This window comes from Protopterus annectens, chromosome 13.part0 (assembly GCF_019279795.1).
Source record: "Protopterus annectens isolate FY-2018-M chromosome 13.part0, PAN1.0, whole genome shotgun sequence".
In the NCBI taxonomy this organism is placed as follows: domain Eukaryota; kingdom Metazoa; phylum Chordata; order Ceratodontiformes; family Protopteridae; genus Protopterus; species Protopterus annectens.
In genome coordinates, this window is record NC_056747.1 from 1,123,496,455 (window position 1) to 1,123,513,534 (window position 17,080).

General features: G+C 45.6%; 6 non-coding genes across 6 annotated transcripts; all 6 read left to right on the plus strand.

Moving 5' to 3' along the window:
* Positions 1–1,081: 1,081 nt before the first annotated feature.
* LOC122788449 lies at positions 1,082–1,296 on the plus strand. The gene has a single exon (XR_006362662.1). It is a non-coding gene; the product is annotated as a small nucleolar RNA U3 (small nucleolar RNA).
* A 1,035-nt stretch (positions 1,297–2,331) lies between these two features.
* LOC122788462 lies at positions 2,332–2,546 on the plus strand. The gene has a single exon (XR_006362675.1). It is a non-coding gene; the product is annotated as a small nucleolar RNA U3 (small nucleolar RNA).
* Positions 2,547–9,520: 6,974 nt separating this feature from the next.
* LOC122788452 lies at positions 9,521–9,733 on the plus strand. The gene has a single exon (XR_006362665.1). It is a non-coding gene; the product is annotated as a small nucleolar RNA U3 (small nucleolar RNA).
* Positions 9,734–10,753: 1,020 nt separating this feature from the next.
* LOC122788456 lies at positions 10,754–10,968 on the plus strand. The gene has a single exon (XR_006362669.1). It is a non-coding gene; the product is annotated as a small nucleolar RNA U3 (small nucleolar RNA).
* A 1,022-nt stretch (positions 10,969–11,990) lies between these two features.
* On the plus strand, positions 11,991–12,204 carry LOC122788453. Its single transcript, XR_006362666.1, has one exon. It is a non-coding gene; the product is annotated as a small nucleolar RNA U3 (small nucleolar RNA).
* Positions 12,205–13,229: 1,025 nt separating this feature from the next.
* Positions 13,230–13,444, plus strand: LOC122788457. Its single transcript, XR_006362670.1, has one exon. It is a non-coding gene; the product is annotated as a small nucleolar RNA U3 (small nucleolar RNA).
* Positions 13,445–17,080: the final 3,636 nt, after the last annotated feature.

The window sequence follows — 17,080 nt, forward strand, 5'->3', positions numbered from 1 at the left end:
GAGCCATCCTGTTCCCTCACGAGTGGTCCCCCAAACCTCGATAAAGCTTTGTGTGCATGAGTTGCTGTTCTTAACAAAAGTTGAGAAGTGATAAAGATTGCTATATCTTTGCAGTAGTGTGTTTAACAAGGACCTGTAGTGTTAGGTCTTGAGCAGAGTTTGAATTTTCTATGTGCTGCCTTATTGAAGCATCCGTTATCAAAACAGGATCCTTAGGATCTCTTAAGTGTCTACTTTCCACCTGTGGAATTACAACATAGAGAGCAGTGTTCTAGTAGTAGACATATGTTTTCCATTGCAATAGATTGTTTTCTGGAATGCCACTATTCTCTGCGGGGAGTCTAGACACGTGGCATGAGGAGGATGGAAATGAAGGGTAGGAATTAGCAAGGAAACCAAGGTACTGCGAACAGTTATCTGAAGAGAGAAAGTTAATAAGGTAGGAAGAGGCTCAGCAGAATTTTAGAACACAGGTTTAGAACTTGTTTTCTTTACAAGGGTCTATAAGACCAGAACAGATCTGAAACCAAGGTATTGAGAACAAATATCTCGAGAGAGAGAGAGAGAAAGTTAAGGTAGGAAGCGACTCAGCAGAATTTTAGACCGTAGGTTTAGAAGTTGTCCTTGTAAAAACAGTATATTCACTATTACATCATTATGCCATCCTTTATTTGGCATAATACTCAGCCATAGCATTCTCCAGCACAATAATTGTGGCATAGAGAGATCAAAAGCACAAGACCTGACTGGATCAGTTGTTTTTATTAAATGAGTGCTAAATGCTCTCTCCCAGAAGTCTCTTTACGCCTTATGTATGTTAACTAAGTCCGCCATCTTAGGCCAATGCGTATTTCTGAATTTACATGACAGGAAACTCTGCATGCTGGGTCCATATTTAAGTAATAAAGGTTGTTTTATTTGTTTCAGTACATACAAGGGAATGCTCTAGTATATTTATAAATAGTACATCAGTATTTTGTTTCCAGTACTTTACTGTTATGCATTAGTTTACTTTTTAAGTCACTAACTTTGCAGACAGTGTCAACTAAATATATATTTTAGGTGCTTCCTTGTATCAGCTAAAACTATACTTTCAGGGGTCATTTCTATAGTTTGTTGCTAGAGAGATGGCTTTGAAAGGGCTTGGTTTTGCCTGCCACAGGGAAGAGGTTGAATGCTTTCTTCTGAGCATGAAGCAGGTAGGTGACTATATTTGTGTAGTTTTCTACTATTGATGACTGTGTGTGCTAGCCTGTTCAGCAGTTAGCATCATGAAGAAAGCATAATCTGAGTGGTAGAGTTTTGGTTGATTAATGATAGAAGCTGTGTGCATGAGTTGCTGTCTTTTATCTAAGTTAGTGATAAAGATGGCTATGGCTAGATCTTTTGTAGTGTGTTTAACAAGGACCTGTACTGTTAGGTCTTGAGCAGAGTTGGAATTTTCTATGTGCTGCTGTAGCTGAAGCACCGTTATCAAAACAGGATCCTTAGGATCTTGCGGTCTACTTTCCACCTGTGAATTACAACATAGAGAGCAGTGTTCCTAGTAGACATATGTTTTCCATTGCAATAGATTGTTTCTGGAATGCCACTATTCTCTATGGGAGTCTAGACACGTGGCATGAGGAGGATGGAAATGAAGGGAAGGAATTAGCAAGGAAACCAAGGTACTGCAAACAGTTATCTCAAGAGAGAAAGTTAATAAGGGAGGAAGAGGCTCAGCAGAATTTTAGAAAACAGGTTTAGAACTTGTTTTCCTTACAAGGGTCTATAAGTCCAGAACAGATCTGAAACCGAGGTACTGAGAACAAATATCTCGAGAGAGAGAGAGTGAGAGAGAAAGTTAAGGTAGGAAGAGACTCAGCAGAATTTTAGACCGTAGGTTTAGAAGTTGTCCTTGTAAAAAACAGTATTCACTATTACACGTCATGCTGCCTTATTTGGCATAATACTCAGCCAGCATTCTCAGCACAAGTGTGGCAACAGAGATCAAAAGCACAAGACCTGACTGACTGTTTTTCATTAAATGAGCGCTACGTCTCTCTCCCAAAAGTCTCTTGCGCTTTATGTTAACTAAGTCTGCCCTGTTAGGCCAATGCGTTATTTCTGAATTTACATGACAGGAAAACTCTGCATGCTGGGTCCATATTTAAGTAATGCTGTTTTATTTGTTTCAGTGCATACAAGGGAATGCTCTAGTATATTTATAAATAGTACATCAGTATTTTGTTTCCAGTACTTTACTGTTATGCATTAGTTTACTTTTTAAGTCACTAACTTTGTAGACAGTGTCAACTAAATATATATTTTAGGTGCTTCCTTGTATCCACTAAGGTTATACTTTCACGGGTCATTTCTATAGTTTGTTGCTAGAGAGATGGTTTTGAAAGTGCTTGGTCTTGCCTGCCACAGGGAAGAGGTTGGATGCTTTCTTTTGAGCATGAAGTAGATAGTTCACTATGTTTGTGTAGTTTTCTATTATTGATGACTGTGTGTGCTAGCGTGTTCAGCAGTTAGCATCATGATGAAAACATAATCTGAGTAGTAGAGTTTTGGTTGGTTAATGATAGAAGCTGTGTGGATGAGTTGCTGTCTTTTCTCTAAGTTAGTGATAAAGATTGCTAGATCTTTTGTAGTGTGTTTAACAAGGACCTGTAGTGTTAGGTCTTGAGCAGAGTTGGAATTTTCTATGTGCTGCTCTAGCTCAAGCACCATTATCAAAACAGGATCCTTAGGATCTTGCGGTCTACTTTTCACCTGTGAATTACAACATAGAGAGTGGTGTTCCTAGTAGACATATGTTTTTCATTGCAATAGATTGTTTCTGGAATGCCACTATTCTCTATGGGAGTCTAGACACGTGGCATGAGGAGGATGGAAATGAAGGGAAGGAATTAGCAAGGAAACCAAGGTACTGCGAACAGTTATCTCAAGAGAGAAAGTTAAGGTAGGAAGAGGCTCAGCAGAATTTTAGACCGTAGGTTTAGAAGTTGTCCTTGTAAAAACAGTAATGTTAAGTTGTCAATCTCGCCTTCATTCTTGCTTGATGGGTTCGGAGCCGATCCCTCGGCTCCGACTCGGCACTTGCTAAGCTCGAGAGTCACTTTTACCAGCTCGAGGCAGCCCCATATCCCATGATGCAAGTAAGTACCCAGATCTCGGCTTGCCGCTTCTTATGAGGTCCCTCCTTTACCAGCTCCCTGGTAAGTGATTTACTAATTCGCTAATTTAGCCCCTTTTAACTTAAAACCCTTATTGTTAGTTTTATTTAGTTTTAATCTGTTTCTGACAGAAATTTGTCTGTCTCTTATTATTTTTTAGTCAGACTTACCTATCCCATCCCCCCTGTTAGTGTGTGTGTGTGTGTTAGTTAGGTACCTTTTTGGTATATTTAAATTTAAATTCTTTTGACTGGTGTGTGTGTGTGTGCTTGTGTTACACCATGTCAAAAGAAAGGGTCTCAGGCTTTTAGGTGTGACTCTGTGTTGTCAGAAGATGTCTCTGACAGACGGTCACACTTTGCCTTTATTGCCTGGGGCCTCTTCACCTGCAGGACTCCTGTGTTATATGTCATTCTTCAGCCAGAGAGTCCTGCAGGAAAGAAGAAACAAATTATCACCAGGTCTTCTTAAGCCGGAGGGCTCTCCGCCAAGTCGGCTCCACCTAAGACTGCCAAGTCTTCCAAGGCCCAGGCTTCTGTGTCAAAGCCCGCGGCCTCGGCTCCCACTGCTCTGAGGCTGAGATCGCCCGGCTGAGCCGATTCTGGCTTAACCAGCCTTCGGCACCGATGGCTATCGGGTGCCAATTGCATCGACCACTGGTGTCGGCTTCGATCGGGCCCGACCACCATGTGGCAGGGCATCTGTGTTGGCCCGACCGGCCCGACACTGCTACTTTTTGTGGCTGTATCGGCCTCCGCTGGAGCCGATGCATCGAGGCTACCTGTCGGCTCGATAGTTGTCGGCTCCGACAGGTTCAGTTTCATCGGTTCCGATGGCTCCTTCGAGGAAGAGGTCGAGATCTCCTTCCTTGAGTCGATACTTGGCCCGGTCAAGCCACCTCTCCTCGAACGGAGCCATCGGAGCCGATCTTCTAGGTCATCCAGGCTGGACCATGACTTAGAGAGTGGTCAGTAGATTACTTAAGTCACAGGCACTGGCCAAATGTTACATAGTCCTGCCCCAACAGACGACTATTGGTCCACACCTCGTTACAGTTCCTCCTTCAACTCTACCCCAGAGCTTGGAGTTGGAGTCTTCGAATGGTTACTGCTACGGCTGAGGGATCTTGATACCCTTCTGTCCCTTCAGCCTCTACTCTTATCTCTTCAGACCTTCCTTAGAGGGACTCGTGGCGGGCTTCTATGGTCTCCTCCGAGGGTGAGTGGCATCGGACCCTTGTCCGAACCCGCCTTCCCCTTGGAGCCTCGGCCTTGGTGAGCTCGGCTCCCGACATCTGCCTCGAGACTTCCCTTCGGTGGTCCCTGAGTTCCTAGCTCGGAACGGGTTCTCTCGGACCTGCCTGGGAGGGAGCATTTGAGGTGATGAAGAGTGTGCTGGCCACTGGTATCAGCCAGCAGTCTGTTCCCCTAGCTCCTCTATAGTGCCTGTTGACATCTCTGCCACTTCTCTTGCTACAGGACCCAGAGATCCTCCGCCTCAGGTTTCCATTGTAATTTCCCCCTTCCGAGGATTCTCCTGATGTTTCGGGAGATCCTCCCTAGGAAGAGGACTTGTGAGGAAACACGAGACTCCCGAGTCTATCACTTCAGATACTGACTTTGATGAGTCAGAGGGATCCCCAAGATCTCTCTGAGGATGTCTCCTTCTCAGACATCCTAGAACTCCTTAGACAGAGGGGAAACTGGCCCACCAATAATCCTCCTGAGGATGAGTCAGTATACCTAGAGGCGTTTGGATCTCGGCCTCCACCTCCCAGTGTCTCCGCCGACCCCTTTGCAGGTTATTGCCCCGAAAGGCGGGCTGCTCCTGACTCTGTAGAGCCAGTCCCTAAGAGGCCTCAAAAATTTATCACTGCCCCATGACAAGCAATTCCTCACTAAGGGTGTCCCCGCTGATGCTATGGGTGGTGGCTGCTGCCACCAAGAAGGAACTTTCAGATCCTTCCGCACCCGCCCATCCTCCTAATAAGGACTCTAGGACCATGGATAGGTAAGCGGATGTTTTCTCAGCGACCTTTTGCTATGCGTTTTCAGCTGAATTACCTATGTCACTCACTCAGACTCCAGAGGGATATCCTTATGAGCTGGGTGAAGTAGTACAGGATCCTACAGCTGTAGGCTCAAGAAAAATTGCTTCGCAGCTAGGCACCCTTAATTCCATTGCAAACTCCTCCATGCGGCTAATATCATATGCTGCTGATGGAGCGAGTAGGGCCGCAGGTACAGGTGTGGCTCTTGACGCCAAGCCTGGATGCGGCTATGTGACTTTGCAGATCCCTTTAAGGCCTTCACAAATTCTCCCTTTGATGGGTCAGCTTTGTTTGGCCCCTCAGGTGAAGGGAAACTTTGACCAGGTGTGAGCAGGACGGCAAGACTCTTTCTTCTGTAGGAGTCTGTTTTTCCACCCCTTCTAGACCTTACCCCAAAGGACAGAAAGGTGGCAAAATGTGGTTCCGCAATCCCAAGGAGTCACGCCCGATTCACGTGGTCAGTTTACCCTCAGAGGCAGAGGGGTCCAAAACCAGGGAAACAGAGAGCCTCTCTCTGACAAGCCCTTTAGCATCCCTGAGATGTTGTTCGGCTGTCCCTCCTTGAGGCAGTCGGGGAAGATTATCACTGTACCCAGAAGCCTGGCATTCCCTCACCAAGACAGATGGGTACAGTCGGTCATATCCAAGGGTTACATAATTCCTTTCGAGGAAAGTCCTTTCTCAAATTCCCTTCCAGATGTACCCACCCGTTCAAGGGAAATTGCAGAGTTAGAAGTCTCAAAACTACTGCAAAAAGAGCCATTCAGCCAGTTACAACAGACCATTCAGAGTCCGGAATCTTACTCAAGGTTCTTTTTGGTCCGCAAAGACAGGAGACTGAGACCAATATTGGATCTCAGCAGACTCAACAAGTCTGTGAGGAAGACAAGATCTCGAATGGTCACTCTTCAGTCAATTCTGCCCTTCTTACAGAAGGACAACTGGATGTGCTCAATAGATCTTCAGGATGCGCACTATCACATCAAAATTCACAGACGCCTCCAGGAGATTTCTCCGCCGGGTTGGGGTCCAGTCATTTCCAGTTCAGAGCCCTGCCCTTGGTCTCACCACAGCCCCCAGAGTGTTCACCAAATGCATGGCAGTGGTCACGCTCACCTGAGACGCTGGGCGATCCCAGGTGTTTCCGTGATCTCGACGACTGGCTCCTGTCAGCCACCACCAGGCATCAGCTTATTGCCAGGGATTACACAATAAGTCTTTGTTCTCATTTGGGCATCTCGATCAACTTCAAAAGTCATCCTTATCGCCCTGCCAGTCTATTACTTTCATAGGCTGAACTTAAACACTGTTCGGATGTCAGCTACCCTTACAGATCAAAGAGTTTCAGACATTCAGAGTCATGTCAGGATCATTCTGGCCAACAAGAAAGTACAGGCCAGAATGGTTCTAAAGGTATTAGGCCTGGCTGCGGCCATTACTCTTCTTCCCTGGCTCGATTCTACATGCGCCTCTTCAGTGGATGCTGTTCACACAGTGGTCGTACTCAACAACTTCCAATGCGCCACTAGATTCTGGTTACACAGACTTGCAAAGATCATCTTGCTTGGTGGATCACATCTCCTCAGGTTCACCAAGGCAGGTACTTTGTATCCCCATCCCCAAAACCACTGTCACCACGGATGCCTCCCCTGATCGGGTGGGGGGTCATTATCAGGGCAGGATGGTTCATGGGACGGGCAGCCGCTCGAGTACCATCTGCACATAAATGTCCTGAGATGAGAGCAGTGCTTTTAACGCTGCAAGCCCTCAACGACTCTTCTTCCCGTAGGGGACAATTGCAGTCCACATAGACAACATGTCTGTAGTTTGGTATATCAACAAACAGGGCGGAACCAAGTCCTACCCCTTTGTGTCGAGAAGCGCTCAGACTATGGCAATGGGCGATCTCCTCTCATCGGTTTCTGGTAGCAACGCATATCCCTGGGAAAACCAACATTGTAGCGACAGATTGAGCAGAGCTATTCTCATGCCTCACGAGTGGTCTCTCAAGCAATCTATAGCGGAAGAGATATTTCTGGAATGGGATCGTCCATGTTGCATCTTTTGCTACTCCCAAAACAGCAAATGCCCAGACTTCTTCTTGTCTCTTCCTCTACCAGGCCATCCCCAGAGGCGCTCTGACCCAGGATTGGCCCCAGGGACTCTTTTTATGCCTTCCCTCCATTTCCTCTGATCCCTCAAGTTATCCAGAAAGCTACCGTTTGAGAGCCAAATTGATTCTCATTGCCCCTCACTGGCCTCGACAAGTTTGGTTCCCTGCCTCCATCATCACCTTTTGATGCAGCCGTGGCATCTGGACCCAGTGCCAGATCTTCTGATTCACCAATCCGGTCAGCTGCACCGTCTATCCCTTCTCTCAACCTCACAGCATGGTTGCTCCACTTCCTTCCTTAGCCAGGCTTCCTTTGATCTCTAACCCAGTTAGAGACATCATAGTAGTTTCGTTAAAATCCTCTACCAGGAGGATTTATACAAGCAAATGGAAACGTTTCTCTTATTGGTCTAAGGCCAAGAATATTGATCCTTTCACTGCCCTGTTCAGGCAGTCCTGGACTTCTTAGCAGAGATTTTTCATGCAGGCTCCTCTTCTTCCACAGTCAGAGTTCAATTGCTGCCATTCCAACTTTCATGTCGGGTCGCAGATCATAATATTATGTCCCATAGGCTCTGCAGGGCCTTCTTGAAAGGAATTTTCCTACTAAAGCCTCCAATCAGGAATCCTCCTCCTCAGTGGGATCTAAATTTAGTGCTGACATCCTTGATTCTTCCCTCGAGCCAGCTGTTTCTTGTTCCCTGAAATTTCTTTCTTGGAAAACTTTATTCCTAGTGGCTATTACATCGGCCAGGAGGGTGTCTGAACTTGCTCTATCGGTTCGACCCCCCCTATTTGGTTTTTCACAAAGACAGAGTATCTTTGAGAACTAATCCGACCTTTTTGCCTAAGGTCGCTTCAAAGACCAATTTGAATCAATCCATTGATCTCCTGTATTTTTCCCAAACTATTCAGACAGAGCTGAACAAAACTACATTATCTTGATGTCCACCGTCAACTTAGATATTATTTGGACAGAACAAAAAATTTAGAAAATCTGATCAACTTTTGTTTCCTATGCGGATAATAAAAAGGCCTTCCTGTTTCTAAAGTGACCTTGTCCAGATGGCTTTCTTCGGTCATCTCTGAAATTTATCTGCTCAGGGGGAAAACAGCTGCTTCAAAACCTAAAGCACATTCAATTAGGAGCTTAGCTACTTCTACAGCCTTTCAAGCTAGACTTCCTTTAGACACTATTTGTGCAGCGCCACTTGGGCCACTCCTCACACTTTGTTTCCCATTACAAATTGACTTGGCCTCCAGGACAGAGCCAGTTTTGGCTCTACAGTCCTCAAGAGTCTGTTCCATTGAGCCACCCAGGATAGAGGTGCTAAGGACGCCGTCCCATCAAGCAAGAATGAAGGCGAGATTGACAACTTAACATTAAGAAACACCTACCCACCATAACGCTCCATGTTAGTTGTCTTCTCTCGCCTTCTTCTTGCGACCTCCCTCCTTCCCCCAGGCCTGGACAGACCTTGTTATAAGAAATTATTATGCTGAAGACCATTCAGACCTGGTCCTTCTTCCATCCTGTAAGTTTTCTTTCTTCCTTGGGAAGTGTTTTATGCTTGGTGGTATTGCCCTTTGTCATCAAATGACATCTGGGTACTTACCGCCTTGCATCATCGGCTATCGGGCTGCCTCGAGCTGCAAAGTGACTCGAGCTAGCAGTGTCGAGTCGGAGCCAAGGGATCGGCTCCAAACCCATCAAGCAAGAAAGAAGGCGAGAGAAGACAACTAACATGGAACGTTATGGTAGGTACATAACTTCTTATTCACTATTACACGTCTTGCTGCCTTATTTGGCATAATACTCAGCCAGCATTCTCAGCACAATTGTGGCAACAGAGATCAAAAGCACAAGACCTGACTGGCTGTTTTAAACCATTAAATGAGTGCTACGTCTCTCTCCCAGAAGTCTCTTGCGCTTTATGTTAACTAAGTCCGCCCTCAGGCCAATGCGTATTTCTGAATTTACATGACAGGAAAACTCTGCATGCTGGGTCCATATTTAAGTAATGCTGTTTTATTTGTTTCAGTACATACAAGGGAATGCTCTAGTATATTTATAAATAGTACATCAGTATTTTGTTTCCAGTACTTTACTGTTATGCATTAGTTTACTTTTTAAGTCACTAACTTTGCAGACAGTGTCAACTAAATATATATTTTAGGTGCGTCCTTGTATCCACTAAGATTATACTTTCAGGGGTCATTTCTATAGTTTGTTGCTAGAGAGATGGTTTTGAAAGTGCTTGGTTTTGCCTGCCACAGGGAAGAGGTTGAATGCTTTCTTTTGAGCATGAAGTAGGTAGTTGACTATGTTTGTGTAGTTTTCTACTATTGATGACTGTGTGCTAGCCTGTTCAGCAGTTAGCATCATGAAGAAAGCATAATCTGAGTGGTAGAGTTTTGGTTGGTTAATGATAGAAGCTGTGTGCATGAATTGCTGTCTTTTATCTAAGTTAGTGATAAAGATTGCTAGATCTTTTGTAGTGTGTTTAACAAGGACCTGTAGTGTTAGGTCTTGAGCAGAGTTGGAATTTTCTATGTGCTGCTCTAGCTGAAGCACCATTATCAAAACAGGATCTTTAGGATCTTGTGGTCTACTTCCCACCTCTGTATTCCAACATAGAGCGCAGTGTTCCTAGTAGACAGATGTCTTCCATTGCAATAGATTGTTTGGAATGCCACTATTCTCTATGGGAGTCTAGACACGTGGCATGAGGAGGATGGAAATGAAGGGTAGGAATTAGCAAGGAAACCAAGGTACTGCGAACAGTTATCTGAAGAGAGAAAGTTAATAAGGTAGGAAGAGGCTCAGCAGAATTTTAGAACACAGGTTTAGAACTTGTTTTCCTTACAAGGGTCTATAAGTCCAGAACAGATCTGAAACCAAGGTATTGAGAACACATATCGAGAGAGAGAGAGAGAGAGAGAAAGTTAAGGTAGGAAGCGACTCAGCAGAATTTTAGACCGTAGGTTTAGAAGTTGTCCTTGTAAAAACAGTATTCACTATTACACGTCATGCTGCCTTATTTGGCATAATACTCAGCCAGCATTCTCAGCACAATTGTGGCAACAGAGATCAAAAGCACAAGACCTGACTGGCTGTTTTCATTAAATGAGTGCTACCTCTCTCCCAGAAGTCTCTTGCGCTTTTATGTTAACTAAGTCCGCCTCTTAGGCCAATGCGTATTTTTGAATTTACATGACAGGAAAACTCTGCATGCTGGGTCCATATTTAAGTAATGCTGTTTTATTTGTTTCAGTACATACAAGGGAATGCTCTAGTATATTTATAAATAGTACATCAGTATTTTGTTTCCAGTACTTTACTGTTATGCATTAGTTTACTTTTTAAGTCACTAACTTTGCAGACAGTGTCAACTAAATATATATTTTAGGTGCTTCCTTGTATCAGCTAAGACTATACTTTCAGGGGTCATTTTTATAGCTTGTTGCTAGAGAGATTGTTTTGAAAGTGCTTGGTCTTGCCTGCCACAGGGAAGAGGTTGAATGTTTTCTTTTGAGCATGAAGTAGGTAGTTGACTATGTTTGTGTAGTTTTCTACTATTGATGACTGTGTGTGCTAGCCTGTTCTGCAGTTAGCATCATGAAGAAAGCATAATCTGAGTGGTAGAGTTTTGGTTGGTTAATAATAGAAGCTGTGTGCATGAATTGCTGTCTTTTATCTAAGTTAGTGATAAAGATTGCTAGATCTTTTGTAGTGTGTTTAACAAGGACCTGTAGTGTTAGGTCTTGAGCAGAGTTGGAATTTTCTATGTGCTGCTCTAGCTGAAGCACCATTATCAAAACAGGATCTTTAGGATCTTGTGGTCTACTTTCCACCTCTGAATTACAACATAGAGAGCAGTGTTCCTAGTAGACATATGTTTTCCATTGCAATAGATTGTTTCTGGAATGCCACTATTCTCTATGGGAGTCTAGACACGTGGCATGAGGAGGATGGAAATGAAGGGTAGGAATTAGCAAGGAAACCAAGGTATCAAGTAACAGTTATCTGAAGAGAGAAAGTTAATAAGGTAGGAAGAGGCTCAGCAGAATTTTAGAACACAGGTTTAGAACTTGTTTTCCTTACAAGGGTCTATAAGTCCAGAACAGATCTGAAACCAAGGTATTGAGAACACATATCTCGAGAGAGAGAGAGAGAGAGAGAAAGTTAAGGTAGGAAGCGACTCAGCAGAATTTTAGACCGTAGGTTTAGAAGTTGTCCTTGTAAAAACAGTATTCACTATTACACGTCTTGCTGCCTTATTTGGCATAATACTCAGCCAGCATTCTCAGCACAATTGTGGCAACAGAGATCAAAAGCACTGACTGGCTGTTTTTCATTAAATGAGTGCTACGTCTCTCTCCCAGAAGTCTCTTGCGCTTTATGTTAACTAAGTCCGCCCTCTTAGGCCAATGCGTATTTCTGAATTTACATGACAGGAAAACTCTGCATGCTGGGTCCATATTTAAGTAATGCTGTTTTATTTGTTTCAGTACATACAAGGGAATGCTCTAGTATATTTATAAATAGTACATCAGTATTTTGTTTCCAGTACTTTACTGTTATGCATTAGTTTACTTTTTAAGTCACTAACTTTGCAGACAGTGTCAACTAAATATATATTTTAGGTGCTTCCTTGTATCAGCTAAGACTATACTTTCAGGGTCATTTCTATAGTTTGTTGCTAGAGAGATGGTTTTGAAAGTGTTTGGTCTTGCCTGCCACAGGGAAGAGGTTGAATGCTTTCTTTTGAGCATGAAGTAGGTAGTTGACTATGTTTGTGTAGTTTTTTACTATTGATGACTGTGTGTGCTATCCTGTTCAGCAGTTAGCATCATGAAGAAAGCATAATTTGAGTGGTAGAGTTTTGGTTGGTTAATGATAGAAGCTGCGTGCATGAATTGCTGTCTTTTATCTAAGTTAGTGATAAAGATTGCTAGATTTTTTGTAGTGTGTTTAACAAGGACCTGTAGTGTTAGGTCTTGAGCAGAGTTGGAATTTTCTATGTGCTGCTCTAGCTTAAGCACCATTATCAAAACAGGATCTTTAGGATCTTGCGGTCTACTTTCCACCTCTGAATTACAACATAGAGAGCAGTGTTCCTAGTAGACATATGTTTTCCATTGCAATAGATTGTTTCTGGAATGCCACTATTCTCTATGGGAGTCTAGACACGTGGCATGAGGAGGATGGAAATGAAGGGTAGGAATTAGCAAGGAAACCAAGGTACTGCGAACAGTTATCTGAAGAGAGAAAGTTAATAAGGTAGGAAGAGGCTCAGCAGAATTTTAGAACACAGGTTTAGAACTTGTTTTCCTTACAAGGGTCTATAAGTCCAGAACAGATCTGAAACCAAGGTATTGAGAACACATATCGAGAGAGAGAGAGAGAGAGAGAAAGTTAAGGTAGGAAGCGACTCAGCAGAATTTTAGACCGTAGGTTTAGAAGTTGTCCTTGTAAAAACAGTATTCACTATTACACGTCTTGCTGCCTTATTTGGTATAATACTCAGCCAGCATTCTCAGCACAATTGTGGCAACAGAGATCAAAAGCACAAGACCTGACTGGCTGTTTTTCATTAAATGAGTGCTACGTCTCTCTCCCAGAAGTCTCTTGCGCTTTATGTTAACTAAGTCCGCCCTCTTAGGCCAATGCGTATTTCTGAATTTACATGACAGGAAAACTCTGCATGCTGGGTCCATATTTAAGTAATGCTGTTTTATTTGTTTCAGTACATACAAGGGAATGCTGTAGTATATTTATAAATAGTACATCAGTATTTTGTTTCCAGTACTTTACTGTTATGCATTAGTTTACTTTTTAAGTCACTAACTTTGTCGACAGTGTCAACTAAATATATATTTTAGGTGCTTCCTTGTATCAGCTAAGACTATACTATCAGGGGTCATTTCTATAGTTTGTTGTTAGAGAGATAGTTTTGAAAGTGCTTGTTTTTGCTTGTCACAGGGAAGAGGTTGAATGCTTTCTTTTGAGCATGAAGTAGGTAGTTGACTATGTTTGTGTAGTTTTCTACTATTGATGACTGTGTGTGCTAGCCTGTTCAGCAGTTAGCATCATGAAGAAAGCATAATCTGAGTGGTAGAGTTTTGGTTGGTTAATGATAGAAGCTGTGTGCATGAATTGCTGTCTTTAACAAAGTTAGTGATAAAGATTGCTAGATCTTTTGTAGTGTGTTTAACAAGGACCTGTAGTGTTAGGTCTTGAGCAGAGTTGGAATTTTCTATGTGCTGCTCTAGCTGAAGCACCATTATCAAAACAGGATCTTTAGGATCTTGCGGTCTACTTTCCACCTCTGAATTACAACATAGAGAGCAGTGTTCCTAGTAGACATATGTTTTCCATTGCAATAGATTGATCTGAAGTAGGCAGACTTCATTCGTCTGCAACCTGTGGGTATCGGATCCGACCTCGGATCCGAGCCGGCAATTCAAAAGCTCCTAGCTCCGCCCTCTTACCCATAACCGCTTGCCAAGCCCTGACTGACCTCAGATTTCGTTTGCCGCTTTTCAAGAAGCAACGGAATTCTAGAGCTCCTGGCGTTGGTTGAGATAAGATTAGATTTTTTGACAGAAAAAGTTTTCAAATTCTCTGTTTTTGTTATTAATCTAGTTAGTGTTGTGTGTGGTTAAGGCTTTCCTCCTCTTTAGTTAAATTTTCTCGGTTTCGTAGTTTGTTTGTGTGTGTGTGTGTATTTAGGCCTTAGGTTTGTGATGTCTGAAGCCCCAAGGCTGTTTTTCGAATAATGAGTGTGGCCATAAGCTGTCCCAGCAGATGGCCACACTCGGTTAAATGCTTGGGGTTGAACACCTGTCTTCTGGTTGTACCATTTGTGCAGGGTTCAACCCCGGCTTTAAGGGAACGGAGGTTGGTGCTGGCGTTTTACCCCAGATACTGCTTCTGCCTCTTCCATTCAGCAACCTGTTGCTGTGAGTTCTCCCTCCGCTGGGACTCAACCTCCCTTAAAGTTGCCGGAGGGGAAGGATTCTTCTAGGGAAAGACAGAGGAGAGGCACAGGAGAAGCACCACAAGAGGAGAGCCGAACTTCTAGTTCGGCTCCTCCATCTAAGCCGGCCTCCCTGTGCCTTCTAACTTTCCTCCTCGGCTCCACTCCCCTCGGTTCTCCTGGACCCGAGGAGGAGGAGGCTAGCTCTTCCAGGAGGTCACCAAACGGCTCTCTAGGTCCGCTTCGTGGCCTCCTCTAGATCGACTTTTTCAATGAACGAAGCTGATATGGACCGGATGATGAGGAAATTCATCCAGGCCCAAATGCAAATGGGAGTGCTTCCTAGCCCCCATCCGGAGGGGCTTCACCCTTTTCGCCCCTAGGCTCCTTCTCCCACCCATACCACGGGTTCGGAGCTATCGGCGCTGTGCAGATTTGGATCCGGGGTGGGTCGGATCCGATAGGTCGGCGCACCTCGGATCCGCCATCCCTTGAGTGCTTCGGTACTTCGACACCTCTCGGAGCCGAGGGCCGAGCCTCGATCCGAGGGAGCTGGTGTGTCTCGGCCCGCCCAGGTCGGAGCACTGGTCTCGGATCCGATGGTTGCTCGACCGATCCGCACGCCGGATCCGAGTGGGGGTCGGCTCGGGCTTAGAGAAGCTGGCTCCCCTCGGCTTTCAACGTTATGGAAAGGGCACTGTCGAGGACATCCGGACCCCGGTCCTGCCACGGCTCCATCCCGCACTCCATTGCAGTTGGGCCAGGCCCCACCAGCCGGTCCCAGGGACAGCCCGCCTCGATGTCCCAAGTGGTTCCCTTGGAACATCCAACTGCTGAAGAGTACTCGGACAGCCCCGGCGAAGTACCTCGGAAGCGTAGTGCAAGAGGAGGCACATGGACTCCTGAGTCCGCCACTGAAGACACGGACTTGGATGAAGGGGAAGGCTCCCTAGGTCACCCCTGAGGACGCCTCATTTGGAGACATCATGGAGATGTTAATGATCAGGGGTGGTCTGCCCCAAGGCTTCTTCGGACGAGTCTGTGTTCTTGGAGGCACGAGGCGGCCCTTTCTACCTCTTGGGTGTCCTCCTGCTGACCCCTGGTGGATCTTATATCCATCAGGGCGTGGAAGGATCCGGACACCATTGAGCCTATCCCTAAGCGCTCGGACGACATTCTTTCTCCTCCATCAGAACGAACCCACTGGAGTAAGGGTCCCCAGTAGATGCCATGATGATGGCTGCAGCCACGAAGAGGGAATTGGCCCAGGAGAGTCCTCCGTCATCCTCCGGCAAGGAGTCCCGCTCGATGGATCGCATTGGGAAGCGAGTTTTTAGTTCAGCCACCTTCTCCTTGAGAGCTGAACTACATGGCACATGTCATTAGGATGCAGCGGATCTGATTAAAGAATACGCTGCATCTCCCGAGTCCATCTCGAGTGAGGATAAACAGGTTTACTCCACCCAATGGCCACTCTCAGATCAGTATCCAATACATCTGCGGCTGCTGTCTCATGCTACTGAGGGAGCCGCTAGAGCCAGCGAGCAGGCCTAGTCATGAGGCGACAGGCCTGGCTCCGCCATTGTGATTTTGCAGAGCCCTTCAAGGCGACCTTCGAATGCCCCTTTCGATGGTTCTGCCTTGTTTGGCAAGACTGTTCGCGAGACATTAGTCCAGAGCGAAAAGGACGGAAGACGCTGTCTGCCGTCGAGTCCGCTTCTCAGCTCCCCAGAGGTCCTTCTCTAAGAACCAAAAGGGACAGAAGAAGATGTGGTTCGAAGTCGCAGCAGTCCCAACCTGCTCGGATAACCAGTCCTTCCGTGGCAGAGGAGGACGGGAGGTCGCCGTGCCAGAGTCAGGGGCTCCTGGCAATTTTGGGTCCAGAGAACCTCTCTGAGAGACCCACGCAGCAGCCCTGAAGGGTTGCCCGCTGTCCGCTCTGGAGGCAGTCGGGGGCGGTTTCGATGCACCTGACTTCTTGGGAGTCCATAACAACAGACAGTTGGGTGTTTGGACACTTATATCCAGAGGATATTCAATACCCTATTCAAGATTCCTAAATCTCGCAGCCTCCCAGATGTTCCACCCGACTAAAGGAGGCAGCTATCAATCGAGCAGCTGCTAGAAAAAGAGCCATCCAGCCCCCAGATCAAGCCGGATTAGGGTTTTACTCCAGGTTCTTTTGGTGCCAAAGAAGACGGGGACTTAAGACCAATCTTAGACCTTTCCCAGTTGAACCTGTCAGTAACCAAGCAAAGTTCCGGATGGTCACCCTGCAATCTATACTCCCTCTTGAGGGTGAACGACTGATGTGTTCCATAGACCTCAAGGATGCGACTACCACATTCGGATGGACAGACGATCCAGGAGGTTTCTTCGCCCGCTGGGAGCCAGTCATTATCAGTTCAGGGTCCTCCCTTTGGTCTCACCTCAGCCCCCAGGGTGTTTACCAAGGTGCTAGCGGTGGTAGCGGCCCACCTGAGGCTCCAGGGATTACAGGTCTTTCCGTACCTGGACGACTGGCTCCTGACGGCATCATCAAGGCATCTTCTTTGCTCAGCCAGGGATTACTTTCTTCAACTAGCACCAAGGCTGGGCATCACGATCAACTGGGAGAAATCTTTCTGAATCCAACTCAAATTATAGATTTCATAGGAGGAAGACTAGACACCAGATCAATGCGAGCCTTCCTCACCCCAGACCGTATCGCCAGCCTGAAGTGTCATGTGACAGCAATCCTGCAACCATCTCCAACTGCAGCTTCGGTCCTGAG